The 13,627-nt window shown below is 39.5% G+C and overlaps 1 pseudogene; it reads right to left on the reverse strand.

Moving 5' to 3' along the window:
* LOC139023018 (DNA topoisomerase 1-like) overlaps positions 1 to 13,627 on the reverse strand; it is a 50,771-nt pseudogene that overhangs the window by 11,566 nt on the left and 25,578 nt on the right.

A 13,627-nucleotide genomic window follows, 5' to 3' on the forward strand; every position in this document is an offset into this window, starting at 1 on the left:
CATGAAAATGCCACAAGGCTGGGAACATTTTGAAATGTAGGCTACTACGTGGGAGGGGCTGGTCCAACTCAAGGTGTCACAAAAAATTGCACCCCCCTCCCCAACGTAAAAAATATTTTCACATGACCCTCCCCTTGTATTGTAAAAAAATTGCACCCCCTCATAGATTTAACTCCAAATAATGTTTACGACCACAAATAACAATTACTTTAGCCACCCTGTGTTTATAAATGTGGATATCGACTTTGCCACGTCAGCATGCTTTTATGGCAGAGTCGATGCCACACAGGGCTACGGGACAGAAGGCTGAGGGTTCCCCGACCATCATGGACTAGCTCACTCTCCCTGCCCACTTCATTAGGGGCGGCAGTTAGTCTCAAGGTTAGAGCGTTGGGCCTGTAACCAATACGTCGCCTGGTTTGAATCCCAGAGCTGACAAGGTGAAAAAAAAATCTGTCCCTGTGCTATTGAGCGAGGCACTTAAGCCCAATTGCTCCAGGGATGCTGGACAATGGTGACCCTGGCCATGACCCCACTCCCTACGGATGTTTCAGGGGGGGTTGGGATATGCAAGACAACTATAGGACTAAGCACCCCCCAAATTGTCAGTAAGCCTACACTAAAATCAGAGCTAGCTGCAGACAACAATCAGTTTTTCAACATTTTGATGCCATATTTATAATTATGTAAAATATCTTAATTTAAAGACTCAATCATGGACACTCTTACTGACAGTTGTGGCCGCTTTGCGTGATGTATCATTGTCTGTACCTTCTTGCCCTTTGTGCTGTTTTCTGTGCCCAATAATGTTTGTAACACATTTTGTGCTGCTACCATGTTGTGCTGCTGCTATGTTGTGTTGCTACCATGTTGTTGTCATGTTGTGTTGCTACCATGCTGTGTTGTCATGTGTTGCTGCCATGCTATGTTGTTGTCTTTATGTACTGTAGTGTTGTCTCTCTTGTCGGGATGTGTGTTTTGTCCTATATATGTATATATTTTTTAGTATATTTTTTAATCCCAGCCCCCGCCCCCGCAGGATGCCTTTGCCTTTTGGTAGGCCGTCATTGTAAATAAGAAATTGTTCTTAACTACCTTGCCTAATTAAATAAAGGTTAAATAAAAATAAATATGAAATAAATTTTCCACCAACAAGTTTCTGTGCCAATGCACCACACAACCAATAAACCAAGCATACTGACTTCGGGTGCTTCAATATCATGGTTTGAGTTTTCAACACCACAATAAATAAACTGTCAATCTGGACAAACAGAAAATACATTCCCTCCCTAACTTGAAGGCCTACCCAGTATCAAAGCATTGGCTTGACAATCTCCGAATGTCATTGAACTTTTTATTTTTTTGCGGAGGTCTCTTTCCATTCATCAAATGGCTGCTGATTACTTTATTTATCAATAGAAGAAAAATACATACACTACCGTTACACAAAAAGTACACAAAAGTTTGGGGTCACTTAGAAATGTCATTTTTTTTAAAGAAAAGCACATTTTTTGTCCATTAAAATAACATCAAATTGATCAGAAATACAGTGTAGACATTGTTAATGTTGTAAATGACTATTGTAGTTGGAAACGGCAGGTTTTTAATGGAATATCTACATAGGCACACAGAAGCCCATTATACGCAACCATCACTCCTGTGTTCCAATGGCACGTTGTGTTAGCAAATCCAAGTTTATCATTTTAAAAGGCTAATTGATCATTAGAAAACCCTTTTGCTAATAGAATGAAACATTCAAATCACAGGGCTTTTGCATGGTTATTGAAATGACATTTTCACTGCCAGCCTAGAGTAGAATGTTGTACTCACTTGAGAACGATAATGCAATTATTCATTGCATTGTGGTGTTGTAGGCTAATCTAGGTAAGATAGGGGTATTGTCCCCAAACAAGATCAATAGGGAAGGTTTTTGAGCTGTGTCTTCAAATGTCTTCAAATATCATATCAAATTGTATTTGTCACATGCGCCGAATACAACAGGTGTAGACCTTACTGTGAAATGCTTACTTACAAGCCCTAACCAACAATGCAGTAACCAAAAATAAATAAATAAGAACAAGAAATAAAAGTTACAAATAATTAAAGAGCAGCAGTAAAATAACAATAGTGAGGCTATATACAGGGGGTACCGGTACAGAGTCAATGTGCAGAGTCAATGTGCGGGGGTTAGTCAAGGTAATTGAGGTAATATGTACATTAAAGTGTTATTAAAATTATTAAAATGACTATGCATAGATAATAACAGAGAGAAGCAGCAGTGTAAAAGAGGGGGGAGGGGGCAATGCAAATAGTCTGGGTAGCYATTTGATTAGATGTTCAGGAGGCTTATGGCTTGGGGGTAGAAGCTGTTAAGAAGCATCTTGGACCTAGACTTGGCGCTCCGGTACCCCTTACCATGCGAGAGAACAGTCTATGACTAGGGTGGCTGGAGTCTTTTGACAATTTTTAGGACCCATGCCAAATCTTTTCAGTCTCCTAATGGGGAAATAGGCTTTGTTGTGCCCTCTTCACGACTGTCTTGTTGTGCTTGGACCATGTTAGTTTGTTGGTGATCTGGACACCAAGGAACTTGAAGCTCTCAACCTGCTCCACTACAGCCCGTCAATGAGAATGGGGGTGTGCTCGGTCCTCCTTTTCCTGTAGTCCACAATCATCTCCTTTGTCTTGATCACGTTGAGGGAGAGGTTGTTGTCCTGGCACCACATGGCCAGGTCTCTGACCTCCCTATAGGCTGTCTCGTCGTTGTTGGTGATCAGGCCTTCACTGTTCTTTCATGCGCAATAATAATGCAATTGGCCTCGCTGCTGCCTATCAGCGATTCCTATTGATTCTTGTGGATCCCTATTGAAAATTGATGTAGCTTTGAATTTTTTTATTTTTTTTTATTATTTTACCGTTATTTTACCAGGTAAGTTCACTGAGAACACGTTCTCATTTGCAGCAACGACCTGGGGAATAGTTACAGGGGAGAGGAGGGGGATGAATGAGCCAATTGTAAACTTTTATGTGTGGTATGATTGCTAGTTAGCCTATTGCAGATCTAGAAAAACGATCCACCTAACACTATTGTCACTATGAATGGTAGATAGAGGGCAGGATGTACAGTTAGGATGGCRGACTATATTGACCTGTGGTATAGTTAAACAATAAGGCATGAGGGGGTGTGGTATATGGCCAATATACCATGGCTATCGGCTGTTCTTATGCACAATGCAACGTAATTAGAGCAGAAAAATAAATGTTTTGTTATACCCATAGTATACGTTCTCTTATAAACTGGGTGGTTCGAGCCCTGAATGCTGATTGGCTGACAGCCGTGGTACATCAGACCGTATATCACAGGTATGACAAAATATTTATTTGTAGTGCTCTAATTACGTTGKTAACCAGTTTATAATAGCAATAAGGCACCTCGGGGGGTTGTGATATATGGCCAATATACCACGGGGCTGTGGTATATATAAGGGCTGTGTCCAAGCACTCAGCAGTGCATCGTGGACATATAGCACACCCCCACATGCCTTATTGCTTAAATATACCATGGCTGTCATTCATTCAGCATTCAGGGCTTGAACCACCAAGTTTATAATAAAAGTTAGGGAGCGGAAAAACATTGAGAACCAAAACACCTTGGGGAGGCACATGCAAGCAGATTAGGAAATGTGGCTAAAATGGAAGAAATGATATAGTAAAACCCATAGCCACGGGGAGCAGGGGTGCTGAGGGTGCTGCAGCACCCCCTGATAAATCACAATTAAGTACAAAAATGTAAATAAAAAATACACCAAATTATTGCACCATCATATGACAAGACACACAGACAAGATGTCTTAGAGTAGTGGAGTAGTTTGGAAAACTAACTTGTGGTCTTCCTCTAGATACAACTACTGAACCTTATTGAGCGATGACTATTGGAACATTAAAACCCGTTGTGGGACTGTTCCATCAGTTGACTGCTCCATAGTGTTTCTCTGGCCAGCAAACCGTCTCTTTCATTAACCATTTCTACTCCTGTAAACTCTCCTTTACCATCCAGTCAATGTTCTGTGCCGAGCCAGTCTCACTTTGCATAGGTGATGATGACATCCTGGATCCTCTTCTTCAACATGCCTTGTTTATGGTGCTCCCCCCGCACTCGGAACAGACCAGTGGGCTCAATCTTAATGTTGCCGACGCGCACCCGGTGGTGGTCATGCATACAGAAGACATACTCCTCCACTATTTTCTGGTTGGACTCTTTCATTACCTGGAATTAAATATTTATCAGAAAATACTGTATCATGACAATAAAGCCTGCTTGATCTCAACCAGTTTTAATATTAACCCCGTTTGCTCTCACAATATTGTCAATCCATAGCAATTACACTCAATCCAATGTATTGGAGTAGTCATTTATCTCTTGCTTGAGTAATGGCCCTAGCCTCCGCCTTCTCCTTGTGCATGGGGTGGAGCTCCCCAAAGTCACACTTACTCAGGTCACTAATCAGCATCCTCTCCTCCATGGTCATCTCCTGCCCAGACAAACACAGGGACAATAGATGAGAAACAGATTCACTACTGAATTGTCCTTGACACAGTCAAACAGGTATCTGCGGAGTAGGCCTACCTAATAAATCAAAGAATGTAGAATATTCTTCCATTCCGCACATCTTCAACTTCATAACCTAACTCAATTACTAACAGATCTAAGATCTGTCATTATCTGAATAATTAAAACCTGTAGCCTTCGCTTCAATCACTTGATCAAGACAAGACAGACCATATCAGTCCTCACATCTCACACCTGAGAGCCAGTGACAACCATAAAGCAGGCCAGCATGGGTTCCAGCAGCAGTAGCAGAGCCCTTTGTGTTCCTGTAATACTGTTCTGCTCTAGGGAGCCCCTGAAGGGGTCAGCCTGTAGTGGGCGCATAATAAGACTATGCAATTAATATGTTAACAAAGTCTTTTAAATGAATTATCTAACTACGCAAAAATGATTTACTGTAGTTGAGTTACAGGAACTGTAAGGTCAAGAAATGTTTTTCGGTTTTAGTTATTTGMACCAAAGGAAATAAGTGAAAGACATAAGAGTACAGATAATAAAAACTGGTAAAAACGGTGTGCAGGTGAGGTTGGAAGCACAAAAAGGCTAATATGAAAACCACACCACAAATATAAGTACCAAAACAAAAGTTTGTTCAATCAGTTAAACAAAGCATATTCATTATAAGTGTACATTATATACTCAGTATACAAGAAAAAACATGTTTGACTACGTGTGTGTGCATGTTTGTGTGTTAGGCTAGAGTTAGGCTACATGGAGGGGATTATTGTGTAGTTTGATTCATCAGGCTGACTCACAGTTTTTGCTTGAAGTTATTGAGGGATGATGAGGTTTTTGCAATGTGAAGATAAGAATTCCAGAGTATGGTTCCTCTGTATCTGATAGAGAATTGACCATGTGAAGTGCGGCGGTAGGGAGGGTGAAGGTTATCGCAGTGTCTTGTGTTATACACAGTTGAAGTCGGAAGTTTACATACACCTTAACCAAATACATATAAACTGAGTTTTTCACAATTCCTGACATTTAATCCCAGTAAAAAATCCCTGTTTTAGGTCAGTTAGGATCACCACTTTATTTAAGAATGTGAAATGTCAGAATAATAGTAGAGAGAATGATTTATTTCAGCTTTTATTTCTTTCATCACATTCCCAGTGGGTCAGACGTTTACATACACTCCATTCGTATTTGGTAGCATTGCCTTTAAATTGTTTAACTTGGATCAAACATTTTGGGTAGCCTTCCACAAGCTTCCCACAATAAGTTCAGTTAATTTTGTCCCATTCCTCCTGACAGAGCTGGTGTTACTGAGTCAGGTATGTAAACTTCTGACTTCAACTGTAGATGGATTTCAGAATTAACCTGGAAGCATCCATTGAAGGGTTTAGGTAAACTATCTGCGAAGTACGAGTATGTGTAGATGAAAGTGCATAATTGGCGTACATTCATGTCGTAAATAGACAAGTTATTGAGTTTCTTAATTAAACAAAGGTGCAGATGGAGCCAGGTAATTAGAGGAGGTGGCTTGTCTTGCAAATGTATTTTGTATGATGAGTCATTTGTGTAGGTAGGAGGCATATTTCCTGGCCCAGACAATATTACAGTAAATGAGATATGTGTAAATTAAGCTATAGTATAGTGTTAGGAAGCAAGCCTGATGAACCAAACCACTAATATTTCTGATGATACCAACAGATTCCAGAATTCCCTCAATGTCACATTCTGACCTTTATTTCCTTTGTTTTGTCTTTATTTAGTATGGTCAGGGCGTGAGTTGGGGTGGGCAGTCTATGTGTGTTTTTCTATGTTGGGGTTTTGTGTTCGGCCTGGTATGATTCTCAATCAGAGGCAGCTGTCAATCGTTGTCCCTGATTGAGAATCATACTTAGGTAGCCTGGGTTTCACTTTTGGTTTGTGGGTGTTTGTTTCCGTGTCAGTGTTTGTCGCCACACGGTACTGTTTCGTTTGTTCATCGTTTATTGTTTTGTTTAGTGTTCTGAGTTTGAATTAAAAATCATCATGAACACTTACCACGCTGCGCTTTGGTCCGATCCTTCTACCACCACAGACGATCGTTACACTCAAATTAAGACTTTATCCACGACAGATYTATCGTTATTTTTCAAGATTACGAATTGAAACTTAACATACATCTTGAATAACGTTCCAACCGGAGAATTAAATCGACTTCAATTGAGAGATGGAACAGAGCTGCCTCTCACGTGAACGCTCGTGTTGAATGCATGGTCACCTCATGGCACCTCATACTAAATTCTGTCTCCTTCGACCCCCCTTCACATTAGAGTCATCAGACTTAGTTCTATTGACTGCTGACATCTAGTGGAAGCCGTAGGAAGTGAAAACCCATCCATATCTCTCTGTAGTTTGAATAAGAGCTTGGTTGAAAATATGGCACCCCCAGAAAAAATCCAAACAGGAAGTGGAACTTCTCAGGTTTTTGCCTGCCATATGAGTTCTGTTAATCTCACAGTTTTAGAAACTTTAGAGTGTTTTATATCCAATACGAATAATAATATGCATATATTAGCAACTGAGACTGAGGAGCTGGCCGTTTACAATGGGCACCTTTCATCCAAGCTACTCAATACTGCCCCTTCAGCCATAAGAAGTTAAAGTTGGTTGCCAACCACCGTATAAAGTCCAAAGAAGAAGAAGAAGCCTGAAGGAGGAGAGATTATTAGAAATCAACTCAGTTTACCCTTTTGTCAAATTAGCTACCAACAGGAAGCTAGCAAGCTAAATTGCCATAAATGTTTAATGCTTTTCGACCTGTCCCCAAATTAATATAGTTGGTTCAGAGTTCGTTTTTATATTTCAACCTGCATGTCCAGATCGCGTCTGGTGTGGGTGGACAAAATCAACATGCGCTAGAGAGCGGTGTGGTCAGCATGCTAGACCATATTATGCGCCTGTTCATGGGCCCGTGCCCACATGATCAAAAATGATGTGCGGCCTACAGGACCTTGGTCGGGGGAGTTGAATCAAGCATTGGCTTGACTTGCCTCTCGTAGAAAGAAGTCCATTGCTTCCGAGGCTTCCGTGAAGTTCTTGTTGTTGAAGGTGATCAGCAGCTTTGCCGGGTGAACCACGCCGTACTCAAGTTGTTTTTGCACAGTAGTCGTCTCAACTCATTGTAGGTAGCTTACTGTTTCCGTAGCTCTGCAGGTAGATGCTGATCGTCTGTACCTGGTACTTCAGTCTCCTCATCTCTCGCGCCACGCAAAGAATCATTTGTTTTGCTTTGAAGCTATGTAGCCGTGTTATCATACACCGGTTGCCATTTGTCATAGGTCAGTGTGATGAGCAATGTTCACAAAAGGAGGGGGGACCAAGCTTCTCTTGACCAAAAAGTTAATAGAATTTTCTTTTTTACATTTTACATGTTTACCAATTCCATGATCGAGTACAATTATTCTCAAATAGATTTTTTTTGCTGTGGTTTTCTAACACCTGTATATTTTCCTCCAACAACGTATTTGCCATTAGCAATTTATCATAGTTCTTCTCCACCGTTTACAGCCGAGAGTGTAATGCGGTAGCTGAAACCTCGAGATATTTTACTTTTGAGACACAGTTAGTTACCGTGGTTTGAAGTTTCTCCCAGAGTGTCATGGATTGGACTCAATTTGGTGTCAAGAGATGGAGGATATTTCCTCGCGGACAATATCTCTGATCATCTTTGCAAGTGCGTCGGGATCTATTGGAGTGCTACGTGTTTTACACAGCATCCGCGTGTAGTTTAAGGTTTGCACCAAACACAAGTAAAAAATAAAAATAAAAATAAACATTAACAACATTCTAAAGATTGATTCAGTACATCGTTTGCCATGTTTCTACTGACTGTAACGGAACGTTGGGACATTTCGTCACGTTATAGTGGTCGCACTTTGAGACTTTGGTTAGGGTATTTGGTAAACAATTCGAAAGTAGCTAATTTGACATAAATAACGGACATGAACGAACAAATCAAGCATTTATTGTGGACCTGGGATTCCTAGGACTGCATTCTGATGAATTCATCAAAGGTATGGAAACATTTATCATGTATTTTCTGGTTTCTGTTGAGTCCAACATGGTGGCTAATTTGGCTAATCATCTGAGCTCCGTCTCAGATTATTGCATGGTTTATATTTCCATAAAGTTTTTTTGAAATCTGACACAGCGGTTGCATTAAGGAGAGGTATATCTATAATTCTATGTGTATTACTTGTATTATCATTTATATTTATGTTGAGTATTTCTGTTGAAACGATGTGGCTATGCAAAGTCACTTGATGTTTATGCAACTAGTGAATCTAACGCCTCAATGTAAACTCAGATTTTTTTATATAAATATGAACTTAATCAAACAAAACATGCATGTATTGTGTAACATGAAGTCCTATGAGTGTCATCTGATGAAAATAATCGAAGGTTAGTGATTAATTTAATCTCTATTCTGGTTTTTGTGAAGCTATCTTTAGCTGGAAAAAATGGCTGTGGTTATTGTGGTTTTGTGGTGACCTAACATAATCGTTTGTAGTGCTTTCGCTGAAAAGCCTATTTGAAATCGGACACTTTGGTGCGATTAACAACAAGATTACCTTTAAAATGATATAAGACACATGAATGTCTGAGGAATTTTAATTATGAGATTTCTGTTTTTTGAATTTGGCGCCCTGCACTTCGACTGGCTGTTGTCATATCGATCCCGTTAACGGGACTGCAGCCATAAGAAGTTTTAAGCTGCATTACCACCACCAACTGGTCTGGAGTGTGGAACTCAGTTGAGGCGGCAAGTAGCCTAGCGTTGGGCCAGTAAGCGAAAGGTTGCTAGATCAAATCCCCGAGCTGACAAGGTAAAGATCTTTCATTCTGCCCCTGAACAAGGCAGTTAACCCACGGTTCCTAGGCCGTCATTGTAAATAAGAATTTGTTCTTAACTGACATGCCTAGAGGTAAATATAATATGTAATATATAATATAAAGGTAATAAAAAATACAAATAAAAAAGTTAATCTTTCAATCACCCACGTGGGTATATGCTCCTAAAAACCAATGAGGAGATGAGGGAGGTGGGACTTGCTACGCACCAAGTTCTATTTTAGCGCCTGGCTACGCAGATGCTCGTTGACGTGCGCGAGCAGTGTGGGTGTAATGATTGAATAACATGAATGTGTACATTTATTTTGCAACACTCGCGCATGCAATGCGGGCCGGTGTGGTCAGCATGTAACACCCACAAATATCCCAGGTATGACAGAATAAGATTTGTACGATCTGCCACAGACTTTGCAATTCATAATTGATTTGCTTCTATCAAAACTAACTCGTTGGACATAATCGCATCTTTCTGATTGAGTATTGTCAGTCCTCATATAGACAAATCAATACGGATATAAACAGAACAAAGTAAGACATTATTTCACTCCAAAATATGATTTACTGTCATGTTATAGCGCACGGCTGCTTTCTTGACTGAATTAATTATTTATATTCAACCCCTATCTTTCTGTGGCCGGGTGTTCCATTCACTTCGTTTTTTTTATTTGACCCGCCAAGATGGGACCCACTAATAGAATATCCCAGAGGGAACTGAGCAGTAGTGACCAATTCATGATCTGTTGAATGGCTTATACTGTGTCCCTATCAAACCGCAACTGGACAAACATTATTTGGTTTTACATTTATTTATTTTTATTTCACCATAAATGGTTTCATTTTGTTCATGATCTTTTTCTTCTAGTACAGTAGAATTGATTTGATACTTAGATTATGGGACTAAATAAATAAATAGAAGGAGCTCTGTGGATGGGCGATTTGTTATTGTCTTCCAACTGGATGCAGAGCTGTTAGAGTCTATGAGAAACAGATGCTGTAGATATTACGAGTATAATACAACTGCAATATAATCACACGTTTTTCCCTTTTAGGTGGGAGATTAGGGAAAGATTTGCGATTTGGAAGGGTTTATGGGATTTTCTTTTTTTTTACATACAGTATTCTATGCTGATTTGATTAGTCATCTAATTACTTTCAAATGGGAATGTACTCATTATTACATTTGCAACAAAGTATTTTCAAAAATGTTAAGTTATGTGTAATTTCTTGGAATTTACAGGGCATAAATGGAAAAAAAGCATAGTAGTTGTCCTGATATTATGAATAGGAAAGGAGTAGCTATTGCCATGCTCCAGGAAACTCATATAATGAAGGATGATTTAAGCAAAATAGAAAACAACAACTTCGTAGTGGCTGTTGTTTTCTTCTGCTACTAATAAAACAAAAAGGGGTAATTATGTGTTTCGCCGTAATCGTGTTTCGCCATATATTAGACCAAGGGAATGATCAGTCGGGTTGAGTGTTGTTTCATGTCACCACCTAAAACCACACGGAAATCAGATATTCCAGAAAGCACTTTGGATAAGGATACAAAACAAAAAACAATCGTATTTGGGGCATATGCATAAATAAATGTTTTTAAGAAATTCACGAAACAAATTATTTCACATAGGCAATCCTTGCCTATGTGAATATTTTTTTTTCTCGTGAATTTCTTAAAATACACGGGAGGATAATTACGGGAAAAACAGTGCTCCGAATAGAAGTGTGTCACAAAACAAACAATACCTCACAATAATGGTATGTGATAATGAAATACAGGTGTGTGCACAGGTGATCAGAATTCAGCTGATTGGGATCTGGAGGGTGAGCTGCGTTCAGGGGATCTATGTGTTTGAGAGTGTGAGCTGGAAAGTGGGCTGGAAAGTGAGCTGCGTTCAGGGGATCTACGTGTTTGAGAGTGTGAGTTGAAAGCAGACGTTACACCGACAATGGATAAATCTAACAAATTGGGAAGTGCACCACCAGCCACCATAGCGTTGCGAAATATGGTCTCTGATTTTGCACTAGCAGATATATGGAGAGTGCATAATCCACAGCTGAAAGAATATACCTTTTACTCCGCTAGGCACCAATAACTTTCAAGGATAGATTATATATTACTTTCATCACAGTTAGTGCATCCAGTATGGAAGGTGGAAATTGTACATATGTCGGTCTGATCATCATGCAAATGTTCAATAACTAATGCCCCAAATCGTGCCACAAGGTGGAGATTTAATCTCACTTCCTTTAAAAACGTGGATTTCTGTAATCAATTCAGGTCTGATTTACATAGATTTATCCTTCTCAACAAAGGGTCTGTGAATGACAATAGATTATTGTAGGATGCCATTAAATGGTTATTTAGAAACAATACAAAAGTATTTGCTTCTGGTTTGAACAAATCTCAACTAAAAAATATAACCGAACTGGAGTCCACTTTATATTTACTAACTCGTCAACAGAAGAACAGTTTCTTAGCCGAGAAGGAGAGAGAATGATTAATCATCAAATGTGACTGACCGGATCGATTTGCTTAAGGTAGCAAAATTTGAAAGTTGTTTTTATATCGGGTAAAAGTAGAGACTCAGAGCTAGAAAATGGTATATCATACACTACAGTTGAGGAACAACGGGAAATTAATATTCTGCTTTGAAAGTTGATAAACTTGTAACCCCACTTTTGAGAAAATGGCCCTATGAATGTTTTGGTAAACCTACTGGAGAGCTCTTCTTTGTCTACACCCATTCAGCATTGTTCACACCCTCTTAAGCCTTAGCCCCTCCCATCTCTTTAAAAAAAGCTGTGTTAGAAAGCATTACCTACACATACTGACCAGCTCATGTTATAGACAGAAGCGTGCTACATGGCAGAACAATCTGAAATCATCTCTCGGCATGTCCAGCCCATCCATTATCTCAGCCAATCATGGTTAGCGGTAAGGTTCCTATCTTTTTCTGTGACTAAACCAACTAGTCTCGTAATTTGACAATTGTATTTGTTCTTGGTCACCTCCCTGACTAAGGCCCTTCTCCCCCAATTGCTGTTTGGCCGGGTGGCCAGCTCTAGGAAGAGTCTTGGTGGTTCCAAACTTCTTCCATTTAAGAATGATGGAGGCCACTGTGTTCTTGGGGACCTTCAATGCTGCAGAAATGTTTTGGTACACTTCCCCAGATCTGTGCCTCGACACAATCATGTCTCACAGCTCTACGGACAATTCCTTTCGACACCATGGCTTGCACTGGTGCACTGTCAACTGTGGGACCTTATACAGACAGGTGTGTGCCTTTCCAAATCATGTCCAATCAATTGAATTTACCACAGGTGGACTCCAATCAAGTTGTAGAAACATCTCAAGGAGGATCAATGTAAACAGAATGCACCTGAGCTCAATTTCGAGTCTCATAGCAAAGGGTCTGAATACTTATGTAAGTAAGGTATTTATTTTTTGTTTTTAATAAATGTGCAAAAATGTCTAAACCTGTTTTTGCTTTGTCATTATGGGGTATTGTGTGTAGATTGCTGAGGAAATTGTTTAATTTAACCAATTTTAGATTAAGACTAACGTAACAACACTGAGAAAGTTAAGGGGTCTGAATACTTTCGGAAGGAACTGTATACCATCCTCCTGTGCAGTCCTATCAATTGATGAAGAGAAGGCCTTTGACCGTCTGAAATGGTCCTACCTCTGGTATACTATGGAACGCATGGGATTTGGCAAAATGTTTATGACTATGTTATGCCCTATCTGTTATGCCTATATGTTATGCCTCCTATATGCCCTATCACTGGAGCCTTTAGCTAAAAATAATACATAAATCCCAAGATATAAGGCAAATATCAGTTATTAAGGACACGTATCACCAAATCTCATTATTTGTATATAACATATTATTGTACCTTGACAATATACCTCAATCCCTCCCTAATGTAGTAAGTATATTCAGACAATTCAGCAGTACATCAAGCCACAATATCAACCTCTCTAAATAATCTACGCTTCCATTTAACAAAGCAATATTATATACCAATTGTGATCCATTTTAAATACCTGGATATTGAACATTTTCCCTCTCTAGATACAATTGTTTTAAAGAACTACAAACAAGTTACAGCTGCAATTACAGCAGATCTCGACAGATGGTTTATTCTAACAGTAACTTTATCAGGTCGAATTTC

This window comes from Salvelinus sp. IW2-2015, linkage group LG26 (genome assembly GCF_002910315.2).
Source record: "Salvelinus sp. IW2-2015 linkage group LG26, ASM291031v2, whole genome shotgun sequence".
Classification (NCBI taxonomy): domain Eukaryota; kingdom Metazoa; phylum Chordata; class Actinopteri; order Salmoniformes; family Salmonidae; genus Salvelinus; species Salvelinus sp. IW2-2015.